This window comes from Anas acuta, chromosome 10 (genome assembly GCF_963932015.1).
Source record: "Anas acuta chromosome 10, bAnaAcu1.1, whole genome shotgun sequence".
Taxonomy (NCBI): Eukaryota; Metazoa; Chordata; class Aves; order Anseriformes; family Anatidae; genus Anas; species Anas acuta.
Window position 1 is genome coordinate 20,071,804 of NC_088988.1, and position 18,205 is coordinate 20,090,008.

The 18,205-nt window shown below is 35.6% G+C and overlaps 1 protein-coding gene across 17 annotated transcripts in view; it reads left to right on the forward strand.

Annotated features, from left to right (window-relative positions):
- Positions 1 to 18,205, forward strand: part of ZNF536 (zinc finger protein 536) — a 350,225-nt gene that overhangs the window by 59,284 nt on the left and 272,736 nt on the right. For 10 of the 17 annotated variants that reach the window (XM_068693342.1, XM_068693349.1, XM_068693350.1 and 7 more), the window contains exon 3: positions 8,862 to 8,932. The exons of the other annotated variants lie outside the window; for them this stretch is intronic. The gene's annotated coding sequence lies outside the window, so the exon portion shown is untranslated. The remainder of the gene's footprint in view (positions 1 to 8,861; positions 8,933 to 18,205) is intronic. 17 annotated transcript variants of the gene reach the window in all.

The window sequence follows — 18,205 nt, forward strand, 5'->3', positions numbered from 1 at the left end:
GGAGGTATAATTTGTTGAAGATCCAAAAAGGGTTGTGCTAGTCTTTAATTAGGTATGCCTTAGGTTGTACTGTAAGTCACTGGACTGTCTCCTATGTTGACTGCATTATCATACTACTTTATTACTCTAGATCCTGCAGGTGTACTAGCCAAAGAGCCAAGTTGGCCTGTAAACAGGTAGCTTCCTTTCTTGGCTAAGAACAGAGTTGTCAGTGAAAAATTTCTCCCCCATTTCTTTACACACAACCCCAAATAGGTGCATTCTAGTGCAGAATAGACTTTTCCATTGTCTGAAGAATTTTCAGAGCCTTGTTTTTTTTTCTTCTGTTGTTCCTTTCAGTGGGAGATTGTATTAATTGCATGAGGGACTGGCTTCCATGGGGGAATTTTGTCTTTTTCTTTGGTAAAGTAGGATTGGAAGTCAGTGAATTGGCCAGTGAGTGATTATTTCATCTGCACATCTTTCCATCTTCGTTCTGGTGGGATAGAGGCTCTTACGTGTTGTCTCTGGGACTATGGCTGGTTAGAAACAGGGTGTGGTGGGTCCTGATGTGGTTGCAAAAGCAGTTAAAAAGCATGATTTCAATTAATTGTCCTTGCTTAGGTTTCTGTCTGTATTGCTGTACTGTGATCTTGAATGAACTTATGTAGACTAGGAAGCGGTCTGTTTTGTGTGATTCTGAAAGAAAGTACCAGTAAGCCTTACTCTGCCTACCAGTAAGTAGAGTAAGAAAAATAAAATAAAAAGCCTAATTTTTGAAGGTAGAAAAGCACAAGAGGAAAATATTTTAATCTTTTAAGACTAATTTTTATCTCCTTTGAGGCCATCAGGAAGAAGTAGCAACTAGTCTTGTGTTATATTACTAGTCACTGAATTACTTGTGTGACTTTAGTAATGAAGCATAAATGTTCTCTTGGTTCCCCTGTGGGCATAATACCATTTACCTGTATCGAAAATGCTTTGTAATTTAATTAACACTTGGAGCGCTCTTTGAGATCCTTAGCTAAAAGCAGGCAAAACAAGTCAATTGTTACAGAAATCCCAATATATCCCCATTTAAAAAAAAAAATAATACACTTTCTCTTGACTTTTTCAAACCTCAATAAATGTTTGATAGGGGTTTTGGGCTTTGTTCTTACTGGTCCTTAGAGTCAATTATTCTTAGTGATTTACATAGGTTCAGTGTAGGTATTCCGTTTTTGTTCTATGCAGTATTTTGGTGAATCATAAATTACCAGTCCCAGTGCTGGGAACCTGTTATAGAAGCATGAGAATAGAGATACATTTTTCAGGAGAGAACTTGAGTTGTGCTAGGAAAATTCTGCATTATCCTTCAATAGATACTTTTTATTATTTTAGAGGATTATTATTTTCAGAGGAATATTATTTTTATTTATTTAGAGGATATTATTATTTTTATTATTTTCCTAATTTTTAGTTGTACACTAATAATAATAGCTTTTGCTTTGTTTCATCAAGTATGCCAGTATCTTGCTGATAAATCATGTATGACTGTACCATTGTAACTACAGCTATTCAAAAGTCATATCTAATTACCAGATCCTGCCATGGCCAGGTCACTGACCAGTGACTAAACCAAGGTTTTCCTTTGAATAGACAATGCCTGTCTATAAGTACGTACCAATCCAACTTTTGACTGACTCAAATATTTTTTGGATATGCACTTATGTTTGAATACACGCATTCGTAAGCCAGTGGTTAATAGGAAGACTTTTTTTTTTTTTTTTTTTTGCATTCTTCTCTTACCTCCAGTGAAGGAGTATTATTAAGAGAAGCAGAAACAACTTCAGCAAGCTAGCTGCAACTTCAATCCGTCCATGTTTTCTATGTTGTTTTGCAAGCAGCCAAACATCTTTCTCTAGAATCATAACCCCTATCTCTTTGCTCCCAGGTACGTAAGTCATTCTCACATTTCCTTACAAGCTCCATTCGTTCATCTGAGATTAGCTGTCTACCACTCAACTTTCTTTTTGGAGACTATAGAAACAGCACATACTTATCTGGATACAGCTAGGCTCAAGTTTCTCTGGAAAAACATACAAGTTCACACATTTTCCCTTTTTATACCTACTTTTTGCTACTAAAAGGAGTTTAAGCAGTCTTTCAGATAGCAAATAATCTTAATGAGCATCTTACAGCCAGCAAAAATGTTGCACACCTGTTTGTACACAGCCTTGATGAAACATCTCAAAGTTATGCTAAGCAAGTCTGCCATTCCCTTCTGGTATTAAATATGCCATTATCTTCAAGTTTTAAGTTGTGCTATTTGTGTAATAGCACATAATAGCACCTACAAGGGAGTTTATATCTTTCTTATTCTTTTCTTCATCTTCTTCAGCAGTTGTTTCAAAGAACCCTTTTGGCCTTGCTTTGATAATTTAAATAGACAGTCTTCTGCATCTGTGAATGAAATTGAGAGCTGTTTGTCTTCCATCTTTCATGGAGACGAGGGAAGGCCAGTATTGCTTAAGCAACCAGTCGCTTCTTTTCAAATATGTTAGAGTAAAACAGGCTCAATTAGCAGAAATTGTTGATATTTTTTTGGAGTCTACAGTGGACTTTCTTTCCTCCTTTATTTTATTTATTTATTTATTTTCACCATTTATTACCACAAAATATTTGGAGGAAAGGTAAAATGGGAGATGCCTGTGAAGTTTCTACACCTGCACAGCTGCAGTGACAGGTAATACTGCTGGGCAGAAGTGCAACTCTGCAGTTGTGACATTGACATTTGTGCCTCTATAAAGGATTTTAGAATACAACAGTTCAGTTGGAAGGGACAAAGATTGAGACCTACTGCCTCACCCATTTGGGGTAGTTTACTTTGGGAAGAGGTAAAAATGCAGAACGTACAATACTCAATCACAAAGTGACGAGTTTTTCTCCCTTTCTCCCTCACACACTTCCTCTAGAATATCACATTTTTACTGCATAAAAATAGTGTGCATTTTAACTCTCTGAATAGTGATCTGATGTGTTGCTTTGAATGCACATTATCCTGTGAGTTAAACACTGGAGGAAAATTCTTTTGTTTCTTTTTTTTTCTCCTGTGGGTAACTGCATTGCATAGCTGACCAAATATGCCAAGGCTATGGAAAAAGAAAAAATGGCAAGATGACTATTTCCCCAAAACAGTAAACACACATTGCAGCCTGGGTTCTTATTACAGAATGCAAGATTTTACTTTTTGAATAACTACTGTATTTTAACAATAGGCATCAAGTGGTTGCTATGTGATACACAACAGTGTTTTTCATGAACTTTTGGCTGCTGAATAAGCCCAGCAAATATGGGTTCCTACCCTTTTAGTTTTCTGGGTCAATTCATTTTGCACAAAGGAGAGAATGATAATTTGAGTTGTAGGCAGAGAATGTTTTCTTCACATGGCAAGAAAGATGAAAGCTGTTTTTATTTGATTTCTTTTTAAATTAAAAATTATAATTTTTTATAGAGTTACAAATAATTATCTTATTACTAAAGGCATCCTGTAAGCTTGTTATAGAGTCTCTCTGTAAAATAATTGTTGATAGTCACTGCACAGTAAAAATGAGGAACAAGGAGAGGAAACATAGAAATACAAACACATATAAAACTTGTGAGTGTGTGTGTGTGTGTGGGGGGGAGGGGGACTTGATTTGATTATCCCAGAAGTAAAGACCTGGACAAATGCTTTCTGTTTGTTAGGTGTTGCTGGCTGATTACAGACCATATAAAGGTTTTCTGAGCTGCAGTTCTGTTCTCTAAATGCTCATCCCTTTCCTACTTCTAGGTCAGAGATGACTGTCTATCAGATTTAGTTGGCTTCCTGATGGGGCACCACATTGGGGCTCCTTTTATGTTCTTATCTCCCATTCTTCTGTTGTCAGAATCCCACTGAGCAGGATTTCTGAGAACTGTAGCCTGGATCTGTGGATTTAAAATCCCTGTGAGAGCACCCAGTGATGCCAGGAGGGACAGGTGAGGAGGCAGAAGAGCAGACATATGTCAGCAATGGAAGGTGCACCACTCTGTTGTAGAGGGCTAATGGCAGCTTATGTGGAAGAGGAGGAAGACTCCAGAAGCAGGGACGAAGGAGGTGGTTTGAAAATATGGGGAAGAAAGGCCATTCAGGGGAACAGAAAGGGAAAGAAACATAACTTCACTGAATTATCTCAGTGGATGTAGTTTTCTATTTATGTAATTTATATAAATCCATTAGATTAAATAAATTTGCACTGATCTGTACCAATTACTTCTGCTGAGAAGGTTTATGGTGTTTGTTATTGCTTTGTTTTGCTTTTCTTGGACATAGTCAAGCCATTTCTTCTTACAGTTATTGTGTCATAGATTCTATGTCTTTATCAACCAGTAGTGTGTGTTTCAGCTTCCTTGGAACGTTTCCTTACAGAGAAGAATCAAGGAAGTTATGACATATCCCTATCCCAGGTCACAATGTCCAGACAATCTGCAGTGTTTTTTTTTTTTTTTTTTTGGTGTGTTTTTTGTTTGTTTGTTTGTTTGTTTGTTTTTTCCATTCTGCCCAGTGGTGGTCCTCTCAAAAGCAGCTATTGCCCCTTTCTGGTTAGATGTATTTCAAATGCAGTTTTGAGGTACGTACCTTTTCTCTTCTGTATCAGAAACTGCTCCACTTCCCCCACCCTACGCCCCAAAAAAGCTATATTTATGGTAACAGTTGATTGCTTGCTCAAAGGGACAAAGAGAGAAAGTCTTTCATGGATGACATTTTTAATTTATTCTTTTCCATAGAAATTCAATTTAAAGCATTTATCATTGGGATAATTTTCTGTCTCAAAGTCATATCAGACGCAAAGCTGTCTTCATGGCCATTTCTTCTAGCTCACTGGACAGCTGTTCTGCCTGAAAAGAAAGAAAAGATCACATATCAATCAAAGACTTGATACATAAGGAGAATCCTTATGCTCTTTGACTGATGAAAATCCTGGCTGTGAGCTCTTGATCTGACTTCTGGTTTCTTGATTTAGAGAATTGCATTTATATTTTACAATAATATCTGCTGATTTTTATTTATTTTTTTAAAAGTTTCCTTCGTGTATTTTGTAGACTTAGATTAGATACTAGGAAGCAATTCTTTACTCAGAGGGTGGTGAGGCACTGGAACAGCTTGCCCAGAGAAGCTGTGGATGCCTCATCCCTGGAAACGTTTAAGGCCAGGTTGGATGGTGCTTTGGGCAACCTGGTCTGGTGGGAGGTGTCTCTCTCCATGGCAGGAGGGTTGGAACTAGGAGATCTTTAATGTTCCTCCCAACCCAAACCATTCTATGACTCTACCATCTTGATGCTTGGAGGGTGGTTTGAACTCATCTTCACTGATGAGAACAAACACTTTTCCGCCTCTGATTTGATTGATCCTCTTCTCAGTGGCACTGCAGGCAGAAATTAGTGCTACTTAGTAGAAGAAAGACTCCATCTTTACTTAGTTTTGCTGATGCTGAACTAGTGATTTCTAGTGGAAAAGGACTGAAAGGTTGAAGGGCATGCCCAAACTGAAGCCTTCTTAACTAGTACAGATGCCTGTGCTTGCTTATCGCTCTGCATTTCTGCGACTCTATTAAACTGAAATAACTAACAGGTAATAAATTCTTTTTTTTTTTACTTTTTTTGTTAATTTATTGCTAATTATACATTTACTGTTATGATAATTTAAAGAAGATTTACATTAAACATTAAACATTCCTTGTTTTTTTAAAAAAGTACTTTATTTGACTTACTAAATGTGTATATACAGTAACAGAATTGAGTTTAGTGCATGCTCTTTCATCTGGAAGTGTAGGGTGAAAGACATGAGTGAACTTAGATGCTACAGTTTTAGCCTAGCTGCAATTACCCTCCAGAACGGAAACTGAATCTCCAACAGAGGGTTTTCTGGCTACATTTCAATATGTGTTGAGTGTTGGAGTATGGATGAACAGCACAGGGTGGCATGGTACAGCTAGACGGGAATCAAGCTGTAGGTTGTCTTGGAGACCTAGCAGCCCAGGGGAGCTATTAAGATAATTTGGACTTTTTATTTTATTTTATTTTATTTTATTTTATTTTATTTTATTTTATTTTATTTTATTTTATTTTATTTTATTTTATTTTATTTTATTTTATTTTATTTTATTTTATTTTATTTTATTTTATTTTATTTTATTTTATTTTATTTTATTTTATTTTATTTTATTTTTTTAATGAGGAAAACACAAAAAATTGCAACAAAAAAACACCCACACCTAAACCCCAGAAGACTTTTGTATTCACCTCTTGGTGCTCTTCAAAGACATTGTTAGCAGTTTGTTGTGTGTTCGTGCCAAGTTAGTATTTGATGGTGTCTTCAGGCCCTGGTCAATACTACATGGGACTCAGCAGAATACGGATACACTATATTTTGATGTGGATGCTTACTGAATGAGATCTTCCGTTCTCCAAGCCAGCAGCTCTTGAGTTGGATAAGGTTTTGTGAGGGCTACTTTGCCTGGATTATGTTATGTGGGACTGCAAGAACAACTGAGGCATGATACAGCTAATTATGCAGTGAAAGAGACATAAGAAAGGAAAGATGTGCCAGTATAATTGCAGTAAATTCTTGTATTTATATATGCTTAAAGTTGTTCTGATGCAAAATTTCCTGAAGCAAAGGAATTTATTGATTTTTTTTAGCAGATCTTGGATCATATTGCTTGCCATATTGGATCAGAATATTGGGCCGTCAAGTGCCATTGATTATGACCAGGAGCAGAAGATTTAGAGGAAGAGGCAAGAAACCTGTGATCAGTCATTGTAGGATAAGCTTTCCTTAAGGATGTTGTAATTATAAGTGGGACACATGGCAAGTGTGTACAACTTGATAGTTCCAAACCAAGGAAAAACAATGGGGATGATTTAATTCTCTTATGTTTTGAAATAAAGAAACATTAGTTTTATTTAATCAATAGACTCGAGGGTTTGATGTATGGATGAAAACTTACAATCAGTGGAATAATATTTCTGGTTAAGCACTTCTCATCAGGAACTTGTTTGACCTGTGGGCTGCTTCATTTTTTAAACTTAGATGTCTCTATTACAGAGCTTGTACAGAGTGTTGCAGTGGCAGCATGGGGAGTGTGTGCTAATATAGACACATCTTACAGGAAAGGAGATAAACCTTTTTCTTTGTACACAGACACATACATGATTTATCAACCATTGTATTACTCTGTCTTTACTGTAAAATGTACAGTTTATGTGTATTCCTCTATCTATGTAGGATTAGAAACTCTGTTCTGTCTTGTTTTGGGGAAGAGGATTACTCTATAGATAAAGGCAGATAATTTACTTTTAGTGAAACACTGCAGCTTACGGACAGCAGAATCAACTTTCTTGAGGTAAAAGGAATTGATATGGAACATAATATATCTGACCACTCAAAGGAATTTAAAGATTACATCAGAAATATATTATAGAAAATTTGTTGACTATTTTTTTTTTCAGATATCCTAAAATCATTGAATTTAAAAAACAACAAACATTGTAAATACTGAGTACCTTGAAATTCACCGATTTTACTGCATGTATGATTGGCAGCATTAAATGCTAATAACTCATTTAAATATGAAACATCTGTACATTATTTAGGGATTTTTCATCTGTTGATTTGAGAAATGAGGATTTTGAGTCTTTGTATTCATAGTTGTGTGTTACTTATATACAAAAGCAGTCAGCAATAAAATAATAGTCCTAAAATATACTATATGTGGTTTTGTGATTAAGGTACCAAATGCACAGTTTATAAAGAGATACAACATCTGTGGCATTTGATTTTAGGTGTGGCAGCAGCAATTATGATTTCATAATAGTGGGAGTAACATTGTTCAAAAACACAGTGAGAAGATTGTTTTTTATACACTGCAATGTAAATTTTTAAAATAACAGTGTAATTTTTACATTTCTTACTGGATATGGAATAATTCATTTTAGAATAATTTATTTTCTACAGGTAAAAAATAAAAGATATATCACTGTGGAGCATAGTATAATACGTTTAATTTTTATGAGTGAGTTATGAAGACATACAACTCAGAAGCTAGGATAAACATCATATTCCTTAATTAATCCATTATGCTATGACAAGTGTGCCATTTTCATTACCCCCCCCCCCCCCCAAAAATGTGGCTTTTTATATTAGAAAACCTTTCTTTTAAAACCATAAAAGTTGTAAAATCTTATGCACCAAAAACTATTAAAGAGTTAGATATCTTACAACTCTTCAAGGAATTTAGATAAAGGCCCATCATCGTCTGGTAATCACATTCAAATATGTTCTTTAGCTCAAATGTTTTAGAGTGTGTAGATGGAGTTCCCCCATGTTTAAATGAATCCAGACTTAAATTTCAGCTAGTGAATGCAGATGAATCTATGGTTGAGCAATAATGTAGGAACAGTAGTGGAAAATGTAGGAAAAAACACACCACACAACCCCAAAACAAACAAAACCACCAAAAACTCAACAACAACCCCTTTTAAGATCTCAAAATTCAGCATTATAGATGTATATAGCTTCTGAGGCAGCATATACAGATCTATAATGAATATTTTTCTCTTCTGGGTCTTACAGCTTTCAGCCAAGATTCTCCCTTCTGCCCCCAGATCCCCAGAAAATGTGGTGTATTCATTTAAAGGAAAGAAAGCTCTTAATTTATAGATGAACGAGCTAGAAAATATCCACTTCTGCTTGACCCCAGTAATTGCAGCTTGGGGAAGTTATTCGTTTGGTTTTGAGTGTGTGGGGGTGTCACATCTAACTACATTTTTATTTACAGATGAATGTTACTTTTGTAATTATAAATATTTTGCATTCACAGTAAAGAATCTGCAAGAGTTTTAATCATCCGTTGATTAAAGAATTAAACCTCGCCACACTCCAACTAACTAGGTAAGTTGTACTAGCCCCAAAGATCAGAGTAACTGTGGTGTAGGAAGGTGGGGTGATACTTTATTAAGGTCTGTCATTGGCACATGTTGGAATAGATGACAGATTTCTCACTTCCTCTTCCATGACTTATCGTCAACACAGTGCATCTATTTGATTCTATCATAGGGGAACTAATTTTCTGAAATGTTGTATTTCACATTATATAGTGGAGCCAGGTGCTGAAACAATTACTTGTAACTTCTCTACAAACTATATCAGAATTTCCTTATATCAAACCTCTGAGTTTTTATGCATGTACGCTTTGTGTGCCCAGGAGCAACCGATCTTTAAGGTATTTATGTGAATACATTTTTATATGATTTTAGTGTTAGGATATCAGTCACTAGCTGTCATTTCTAAAATCTGATATTAATAGAATTCAGTATTTGTCATTTTACATTGAAATAAGGACAGACATAAGATAATACAAAACAAAACCTTATTAATGAAAAAATCAAATTAGAGATTGTTGTATATTGAATATAATAAATGTAATATAAATTAGTACAATACAAAGAAATGTGGTTTTCTGCCATTTCAGCATTAGAGCATTAGAAGAATTGCACTGTTTTTCTCCATATATCTGTGTCACCAGGTTGTTATTTCTTTTGTTTAGTCACATAATAGAATGTGTTGAGACATATTATCCTCAACTTGTGTAACAGCCTACAAATACTGATTGCAGTTTGAGCTTGTTATGGAAAAGTATTGCCCTGTGGATTGAGAAAATGACCAACAGCGGACTATAATCTATGAAGCTGAGAGTAAAATAGCCAACTAGAGGTCATTTTTCAAACCAAGGGGCAATAGTTTTCTACTATAAAGTGAATATTACAGTCAGTATATGTTTTATTAAACCGTTTCAGAAACTTGGGAGCAGTTTCATTTAAACTTCTTGCTTGATGTGGCTCAGAGAACAGGCCCAGGGCAGCTCACAAAAAGGTCTGGCACAGTCTCTATAATAAATATTCTGTATACTCAGTAATTGTGAAGGCTTTAGAGCCTTAATGGTGAACAGTCATATCCTGCCACCATTCTGCATCCTTAGCAGCAATTGAAGTCATTAAGGTTTGTGTATAAAAAATCATTGCAGGGCACTGTTTCTCACTGTAATACTATGACAAACTAGGGCCAAACTACATAGGGAAGCCAATTATGGCTATTACTCTCTAAAAGTTTAAAAAGAAAATACCTTTTCATTTCTTCATACCCTTTCTTTTTTTTTTTTTTTTTTTTTTTTCCTACTGAAGTATGTCAACAATGGATCTCTTTATTGGCTGTCATATGGGAGTGATTGCTTAGTGCCTTGGTCAATAAGAGGATTTCCATTCTGGAATAACAGAAATAACAGTAAGACACATGGACTAAGTGAAACCTTTATTCTCTTCCTTTAACACACCTTGCACATCCATAAAGTATTCTGTCATCCTGTGGCTTGGGAACAGAGATGCTTTCTGGAGCCATTACTATGAGTAACTTTTACTGTTATCAGATTTCCAGCATAAAATCCTAGGTAAACTTCAGGTTTCAGAAAGTCACAAGCCTTCCTGCAAAACAGGGGACAGGGGCCAGAGGAAATCCAAGAACAAGACCATGGTGACTGGAGCACAATAAATCCAAAAAATCTATCTCAAATAATTTTTTATTTTTTTTTTTTATTTTTCAGGGGCCTCTTTCACTCTCTTATATCACCTTGTTGTCTACCTTCTAGGATTTCTAATTTTCTATTTTGGGGAAAAGCTGACAAATTGATCCTGCTTCTGCGGCATAAGCATGTCATAGTCCAATACTACTACATTTTTGGCAGTAAACATATCTAAGTTACTGCATGCCTAAGTTACAAGTTCATGGGTTGTGATTATGCATGCAACATGCAAATTGTGCATTCATATAACCATAATTAGAAATTTCTTTCTGCAGTTGCCAGATTAATGCACTGTTATAGCTATAGCATTGGCAAATTAGGTGCAAAAGTTTTTTCTGCGCGTGTGTATAAAAAACAGACCTTACATACATACGTATGTATATACTACGCAGGCAGACATAATTTTCTAATGGTCATAATTTTAAAGTCTACATAAAACTTTGCCACCTCAGTAAGGGTGATGGATTAGATTAATAAGAATTGGAGCAGCAAAAGATCTGTTACAAATCTTGTCCATCTTCTTGATGTTTCAGGATTGTTTTCTACAGTGCATTTGCTAATACTTCGACCAGAGCAGATTTAAATGTCCCAAACAGTTCCCACTAAAGTTTCACAGAATTCAAAGGATATTTTCCTGATGCCTTAAAATAAAGTCAGCAGTTTACCCTATTACGGGTTATGTTATGTTACCATGTTATGACTTCAAGGATCTGTCCTGTGTATCTGTCCTTGGTGCTTCCATGCTTCTAAATATTTGTTAAAAAGTTGCCATAAATTATTTTGGTATTGACTGTGCCCTTTTCTCTCATTCTCTACCTAGAATTGTGGCACCAGTCAGACTGTGTTATTTCACAGAAATAAAAAAAAAAAAAAAAAAAAAAAAAACAACCTCCACAAACCCCCAAAACTTTTACAGATCAAAATTCTGGGCCAAAGGAAGATGGCACTATTAATTTACTACTGCATATATTACATAATATATATGAACATTCTCTCTATATGATTATGCATGTAGTCTGTGTTCATTGCTAGGAGAATGGTGTTTAGCGGTCTGTCTGATTGTATTGCACACTGGACAAACATATAATTAATCTCATTTTTAGAAATGCATAGCTCCAAGCTGAGAGTGTAGAAATATAAGGTTATTAGTTTCTAGAATGTTTTTATTACACACTTTCTGTTTTGATTGACAACTATTAGTATTTTAAGATGACAGAACTAAAACTTATGTTGTGAGATAGCATCAAATATAGATAGCTAAGTAAACAGAAGCATGTGAGCAGGATAATATTTATTGTATAGTGTATAGCAATGTGGTAAGAGATTAGAGGGAGAATTGTTCTTCAAGAAGAGTATTTGATATTTTACATTCTTTAGAAATACAAACATTTTAGAAATAAAAATACAGAACTGAACTTCACATCCTGTTTCTCCAGGGTAACATGTAGATTTGTCACCTATCTTGGCTGCATTGTTCTTCAAAGCTTCCTTCCATGTTTCATGTTCTTCCCTTCTTTGACTGCATGTGTAGGAGAGGCATAAGAGAAGATCCATCCAATATGTATTTTATAACTCTTCTGCTTTTCTGGTTGATGGTTTGAGATTAAAACCTTGTAGCTCTGACCAAAATTTGTATTTTGGTCATACCCAGTCCTTTTCCCAGAGAGCTTTGCTGTCAAAGTAGATGAAGGATAGGAGGGGAGACAGGTCCAGTCAGAAATTAAGGGGTGTGCAGTAGCAGAGTCAGGAGGAGAAAAATGGAGCTGAAATGGACTGAAATAAGTCAGGGGGCAGTTTCTCATTTGGCAAAAGATCAATACTAGTTTTAACTGATTAAATACTAATTTTGTCTCCAGAACAAAAAGAATAGTTAGCATGAAGTATGTGCAAATTACCCATGTATTTCTAGTGAATATTTAATTAGAGGCTGGGTAAGACTTATATAGCTTTCAAAAACCAACAAATAAACAGACTCTTATTTTCATTATATGATTCACCCACCTAAAATTACTTCTGATGTTCAAGTTAAAAAGAATGATCTGGGATGCTCAAAACTCACCTCAGAATGTTGTGCTTGTGCTTCTGCCCTTGCTGGACCCAGGACTGAGTTCAGGATGGGACAGCAGGATGTGCATCTTGTAAAAACTTGTAAATGTTTAACAGAGCATGTTAGGAAAAAAAAAAAAAAAGGTTTACTTGATGTAAACTTTTATACCTGAAAGGAATATAGCTGTGTTAATCTGGTGTTCTGTTTGGGCTAATTCATCCTAATTTAGGTTTAGCCTGCCTATTTCAATGCAGTACCTTGTGGACCTATCTTTAGTGGAAAAAGTTCAAACAAGCAATTCTTCAAATCATTCTCAATCAGGGTTTTGCAAATCCATGACCAAGAATAACTGCTTGCATCCTTCACATAGCACCAACACAAGTAGCTGTAAAATCACAAAATAACATTATTAGACAATTGTTTTTGCAAACTCCGATTAACTGGGGAAGCAAAATCAGTAAGATCAATATATATCACCATTATTTACTCTTGTGTAAATGAGACATTTCCCCTTCAGTAAGATAATAAGTATCCCAAGTATGTGTTTTTCTTATTTATTTATTTATTTTGTTCTTTTCCCTCAGCACAACTTTATGTACAATACCTGACTCATGATGGAGCTTCTAGGCACGACTTTAAATAGTTATAGTTTGTAGCCGAAATTACTTGTATTTAAAGACATTGTATTAAACAATAATAATAATAATAATAATGTAACATGTGGTATGAACTGTCTGGTCAAGTTCAGTATTTATTCCTAAAATATAATACATCATACTTGTTTGAAAGTTTTCTTTTGGACAATAAATTCCTCTTCCCTCTTAATGGTAAGTGGCTGGCTGCTGCAGCATCTTTTCAGAGCACCTTTTGTATTTGCTTCAGCTTTTCATTGCTCAGAAGTGGCTTTTCTGTTGACCTGTACATGGCACTAGGTTGATGCCATTAAAACAATAAATATATATATAGCCATCTTAAAAATGCTAATTTTAGTTTCTTGATTGGTGAGAGTACTGGAGATGTTCATGGAAGTACAATGAAGTACATCATCTTGTCAATCAAGATGATGTGCCACTGTGTCTGACATATTTGTAAATTGTTACCAGTCCTGGAGACTTCTCTGTCTGAGCATCTGTGATGCTAAAGGTTCATCTCTTTTGGGTAGTACTATTAACACTTCAGAGTGATTCATCTAATGACCAGGCTCACTATGAGGAAGCAGTGCTGTGTTGTGAAGGAACGGTGTCATGATGTATAAAGTAAACTAGTCAGTCAGCATGAGAAGAGAAAACAAATAAAAATAAATAAAAAACCTCTTCATATGATGGAAAAGAAAATGAAGAGAAGAATCTGTGGTGCATGATTGCTATTGAAAAGGAAGGCCCCTAGAAGACTATAAATGAAGAAATGTCATCTGGCTAATTTTCATAGTTAGGATAGGAGTGGTTTAATGGGGGGGTTGCAATCATATTACATGCTTCTCTTGCCCTTCAAGAAATCTTTTTGGATTTTTCAGCCATGTTTCCTATGAAGTTCTCTAGCATAGTCCAGTAGACTGTCCAGTGCAAATTGCAATGCTTTATTCTGAGATTCAGGAAGAATCATCTCAAATTTTACTCAAAAGCACCTCAACTACAGTCTTGCGTCATTGGGCGTCAGGATTTCAGTGTCAGTACTGTTTCTACTTGAGCATCTTCTTTGTCTCCCATAAGTTAAATTCTGTCCTCAAATGCTTGGGAATGGCATTGATATTTAATAGAAGCTACAAATGCATCAGAGATCAGACGGAAAATATGTATATGATGTGTTTATGTACTGCATGTGGCAGCTAGGCCTAGTAATGGAGTAATGCTTTAACATATACAGTGTATTTATTATACAGTCAAGTGGAAAAAGTGGATGTTTCTATTTATCAGTTGTTTTTTTGTCTTGGGTGTTTCTATCTTAGACTGATACAAATATTTTTGAATCTAAACATATCTCCACAATAGTGTTGTGTCTTTGTTCTGGATTTCTTTCATCTTTACTTATCAACACAGTATATGAGCCATTTTATCCTACAGTGTGATCATCATCCTAGTGTGTATTTGCTCATTAATGTCATGTTAAGATCTAAAGAAATATGAAAGTAGGAGTGAAATTTCTTTTTCTGTACTAATTTTGTATACTACGAATGTTAGGAAATCTACAGTACTGTAGCTTTGAAATATTTTTTTAAAAAGTATACACATTTCCTCCAATTGCTGTACTGCTTTCAGTCTTATATTAATACTCAAACATGACCTTAAACAGAAATTTTGACCAAGTCTCACTCCTTGTAAGGGGGCATAATTTTTTGGTGTTTATTGAAATAATTGGAATATCCTAGTGAAACACCCCTTGAGAACATATGTGTATAAAATACATATTTTAATCTCAATTTTTTCACTGAATGGATTTCTTCTTTAACTCATGTCCATTGCAGAAGTTCATAATGATCTGTTTTTTATATATCTGATATTCATAGTGAAGACATTTTGAAAAGGGAAAGTACCGATGGAAAAATGTAAGACTTACCATCCTTTATTTAAAAAAAAAAATTAAATTAAAAAATTACAAATTGGACATGCTTTTGCCAAATGAGTCCTTTTTTTCCCACAGGTTTACCCTAGAAGTACTTCAAGACAATTTGTACCTTTTAAACATAAAACAACCCTAACACTGTTTTCTGGTTTTCAGCTAAAAACTGAAGTTTTCCTGGAACGGTGCAGAGAGAAGACAGAGAAAGGGATATGTGGGTGGGTCAGGGAGACCACAATTTATGCATTAGGGTTTGGGTGTTTTGTCTAACTTAAGGTGTTGAAAATTCTCACAGCTGGAGCCTGCATCTCTTCCCTGAATAAAAAGGGGGCCAGAATTGTGACAATCCTGGTCATATGAAGCAAAAGTTGTCCAAGTAGCTGCACAGGGTGGGTTATTTGGGGAGTGTTAAAACATGAGTAAGGCCAACCATGTCAGGTCCCGTTGGGAGTGGTGGGGCTCCCATCTTTATCCTAAGAATGAGGACCAGGAGACCTTTCCCAGTTAGCAAAACTGAAAAGCACAAGGGGAACGCAATATGTGTTAGCTGTTCTAGTGAGTAACAGGCAGTAGCAGTTATATAGACCAGTCTCATTCAGAGCTGCTTATTTTTTCTTGTCAGTTTAAACATCCAACCATCTATTCTGCTTGATTTTTATTCCTCAGAGTTTTTCTTTCCTTTTTTAGGGCCAGGTCATTACACACAAACTCATAATTAAAAAAATAAAAATTAAAAAAAAGAAAAAGATTATAAATGTTTTGTATGGCGAAAGCTTTTAATTTGAAAGACATGACTACCAGCATGTATTATATATATTCCTTGTTTGTTTTTTTTTTTTTTTCCAGGGGAAGCTATGCAAATATTTTGATGGAGTTGAAATGCCTAGCTTACATTTCATGTTTTTAGATTCTTACGCTATATTGTGACACAGTATAAAAATACAAATGACAGAATTTAAGGAAAGTGTTTTGACTTCTCCATGGTAAACATTGCCATATTGCAATGTCAATTTTTGGCCAGTTTTGGGTTTGAACCTTTTTTTTTTTTTTTTTTTCTGAAAATTTAATTTTTAACAGATCTACCTATGATAATGAGTTTAGCAGCTCTGACTCTTTCATTTCAGTCCTTGCTGAGAATCACTGTTTCTGCCTCTACTTGATGCTTTATTTGCTTTATTATTTTTAGGAGCTGTCAGTTTTCAGTCCTCCTTAGGCTCTTTCCCCAGTAGCAGGAGGCACAGAGGTCTTGTTTCTTTTTTTTTCTGCATTCAGAATATGAGACACAAAGAAGCCCACAGTCTAGTTACTGACCTAGGTTTATTGCAGTAAATTGGCATTGTAGGGCACATTCTTCCCAACATCTTGAAGCTTTTAGCAAGTCTTTTCTCTTATTTGAGAACTGACACAGTTTGGATTCTGTTTACTAAGGAGTCAAACAGTCCTACAACACTGATTTGCGTTTTCCTAACCCTATTCTAGTGTGCTTTCAATAACTTAGCAATCCCGTGTGAAACACTGCAGCTTTATTTACTTTTTTTTTTTTTTTTTTTTTTTAAATTGCAAACTAATACATCTCAGTAAATGAAGACCCGTATTTAAGTCAACTTTAGCAGTTGTCGGTGTTTTTATTTGTGTAAAACTTCTGGCAGAAAAACTCCAGGAAAGTAAATGAAAAGGAGTTCTAAGTAATTTGTTCATTTTTGTACTATCCTGTTCATGTATGCGTTTCAAGTATAACTTATAATAAATGTGTTGAGAATTGCTGGATCAAATTTCTTCTTTATTGACAGACATTGTCAATGCAAACTCTTCCAAATTAGCCAAATATGTTATTTCAAGGGGCTGACCTTCCAGGCTTGGCACCACTGCTAAGAATATCAGTTTAGGTATCAATTACAGCAGTCCTGGGTTTTTTAATGATAGTTGTCTTTTTTTTTTCTTTTTTTTTTCTTTTTTTTTTTTTTTAATGCTTGGTACTGTATGAGATGAACAAATATATTGCACAGTGTGAGCAATACAGTTTGTCACCCTGGCAATCACACTACCTTTTTCTCTCTGCAAGAACAACTATTATTATTTTTTTAAGAATTGCTGACAACTGCTCAATTTATGATTAAAATCATCTTGATTGAAATATTTAAAACATTTTTTCTGAACAGTTCAAGTCTTCATACACAATGTACTCTCCTAGTTTTCTGTACAATGTAGTGAGCCTTCTTTGTTCTGATGCAGCTCTCAAAGTGCTGAGAGGAATGCACTCTGCTGAGAGGGTCCAAGCAGCCAAGGGGGACTCCATTCCCACTTGCTCACTTTGAGACAGCTCTTTGGCTGGGACAAATCAGAGTAGTAAGAGCAGAATGGCAGTTGTCATCATCTGCATCCTTGTCCCCAGCACTTTGAGCAGCCCCAGAGAAGATCCCATGTGGCCTCTCGTACCATCACTCTACTGTGCTTGTGGCCTCAGGCAGGAGTCGTCATGATCATCCTTCGTATCTTGAATTCTGTGAGGATGACGGTCTGAGCACAGGCTGCAGGGGTACATAGTCCTTGGGCATGTGTTGAGCTCAATCAGAACATTCAGAGAGGGAAGGAAACTTCCCCAAAGTGGCCAAGGGTACAGCAGGGAGGGTTGGGTGGCAGCTGTTCCCATGAGTGAAGTCCGGTTTGGTTAGGGTCTGATGGAAAAAATAAGATGGTGGTGTCAGAATCTTGTGGAGATGGACAGAAACAGAAGGAAGGGATGACTTCTTGGATTTGGAAATATGGGTGAGACCTCATAAGGGGGTTCATAGAGGGGGGGTTCTCGGTGTCTTAAACATTAGTACAGAGGAAGAAAAAAGGAGTGGTCTTGAGGGCAACACAATTTCTCCCTCCCCCATATGCCTCAAAAGACAAATCTCTTTTAATAGAAAATTCTTAATGTTTTCAAGGGAAGAAAATATTTCACTGGTGTTAGGTATCTGATCAACACTTAGGTATAAGTAGA